We start from the raw sequence: 2,500 nt of genomic DNA, 5'->3' as shown, positions 1-2,500 counted from the left end.
GCGGGGCCTCCAGTCATCCTCTTGACTGTGCACCTACTGTCTCCGACCTATACTAGGATGGTGGTATGTCCTTCCAACACAGGGGTCAAACGTGTAGTAGGCGAAGCCCAGGGTTTTACAGGCTGCAGACTGCTATTTTTCTTGTTTTCGGTACCCCTGGTGTAAAAACTCGAAAATCCCAACCCATGGTAGACTAAAACCAACCCATGGTATACTAAAACCAACCCATGGTATACTAAAAGCTGCCCCTGGTAGACCACTGAGAAAAGACTCTGTCTGATTTTTGGATTTTTCTCTTTTTCCTCAAAATCAGACAGAGTCCCATAGTTAGTGCACCATGGGTTGCGTTTTTGCAGAATTACAGAAAAGACTCTGTTCAATTACCAAAAGACGTCCCATGGTAGCACAAATTTAAATTGAATTCATCCAGGCTTGGGGTCACTCACTACACTATTCAGTCCGACATGGTGAGCCTTTTCGGACTCACACGCGACGTGTTCCCCCTCCTCTGGAGGGTCCACAGGACCTCCAGGCTTGGGGTCACTCACTGCTCCACTCAGTCCGACATGGTGAGCCTTTTCGGACTCACACACGACGTGTTCCCCCTCCTCTGGAGGGTCCACAGGACCTCCAGGCTTGGGGTCACTCACTACACTATTCAGTCCGACATGGTGAGCCTTTTCGGACTCACACGCGACGTGTTCCCCCTCCTCTGGAGGGTCCACAGGACCTCCAGGCTTGGGGTCACTCACTGCTCCACTCAGTCCGACATGGTGAGCCTTTTCGGACTCACACACGACGTGTTCCCCCTCCTCTGGAGGGTCCACAGGACCTCCAGGCTTGGGGTCACTCACTACACTATTCAGTCCGACATGGTGAGCCTTTTCGGACTCTCACGCGACGTGTTCCCCCTCCTCTGGAGGGTCCACAGGACCTCCAGGCTTGGGGTCACTCACTACACTATTCAGTCCGACATGGTGAGCCTTTTCGGACTCACACACGACGTGTTCCCCCTCCTCTGGAGGGTCCACAGGACCTCCAGGCTTGGGGTCACTCACTACACTATTCAGTCCGACATGGTGAGCCTTTTCGGACTCTCACGCGACGTGTTCCCCCTCCTCTGGAGGGTCCACAGGACCTCCAGGCTTGGGGTCACTCACTACACTATTCAGTCCGACATGGTGAGCCGTTTCGGACTCACACGCGACGTGTTCCCCCTCCTCTGGAGGGTCCTAAAGACCTCCAGGCTTGGGGTCACTCACTACACTATTCAGTCCGACATGGTGAGCCGTGTCGGACTCACACGCGACGTGTTCCCCCTCCTCTGGAGGGTCCTAAAGACCTCCAGGCTTGGGGTCACTCACTACACTATTCAGTCCGACATGGTGAGCCGTGTCGGACTCACACGCGACGTGTTCCCCCTCCTGTGGAGGGTCCTAAACACCTCCAGGCTTGGGGTCACTCACTACACTATTCAGTCCGACATGGTGAGCCGTGTCGGACTCACACGCGACGTGTTCCCCCTCCTCTGGAGGGTCCTAAAGACCTCCAGGCTTGGGGTCACTCACTACACTATTCAGTCCGACATGGTGAGCCGTTTCGGACTCACACGCGACGTGTTCCCCCTCCTCTGGAGGGTCCTAAAGACCTCCAGGCTTGGGGTCACTCACTACACTATTCAGTCCGACATGGTGAGCCGTGTCGGACTCACACGCGACGTGTTCCCCCTCCTCTGGAGGGTCCTAAAGACCTCCAGGCTTGGGGTCACTCACTACACTATTCAGTCCGACATGGTGAGCCGTTTCGGACTCACACGCGACGTGTTCCCCCTCCTCTGGAGGGTCCTAAAGACCTCCAGGCTTGGGGTCACTCACTACACTATTCAGTCCGACATGGTGAGCCGTTTCGGACTCACACGCGACGTGTTCCCCCTCCTCTGGAGGGTCCTAAAGACCTCCAGGCTTGGGGTCACTCACTACACTATTCAGTCCGACATGGTGAGCCTTTTCGGACTCACACGCGACGTGTTCCCCCTCCTCTGGAGGGTCCTAAAGACCTCCAGACTCTGGGCTACTCGCTGCACTATTCAGTCCGACATGGTGAGCCGTTTCGGCCTCACACGCGACGTGTTCCCCCTCCTCTGGAGGGTCCTAAAGACCTCCAGACTCGGGGCTACTCACTACACTATTCAGTCCGACATGGTGAGCCGTTTCGGCCTCACACGCGACGTGTTCCCCCTCCTCTGGAGCCTCCAGAAGACCTCCAGGCCGTTCTCTGCCTTCTTCCCCTGGAGCCCCCCTTACACACGGGATGGGCTATGTCCTTCCAACACAGGGGTCAAACGTGTAGTAGGCGAAGCCCAGAGTTTTACAGGCTGCAGACTGCTATTTTTCTTGTTTTCGGTACCCATGGTATAAAAACCCGAAAATCCCAACCCATGGTAGACCAAAACCAACCCATGGTATACTAAAACCAACCCATGGTATACTAAAAGCTGCCC

Source organism: Micromesistius poutassou (genome assembly GCF_964030765.1).
Source record: "Micromesistius poutassou genome assembly, contig: SCAFFOLD_4225, whole genome shotgun sequence".
In the NCBI taxonomy this organism is placed as follows: domain Eukaryota; kingdom Metazoa; phylum Chordata; class Actinopteri; order Gadiformes; family Gadidae; genus Micromesistius; species Micromesistius poutassou.
Note: the sequence above shows the minus strand (reverse complement) of the source record.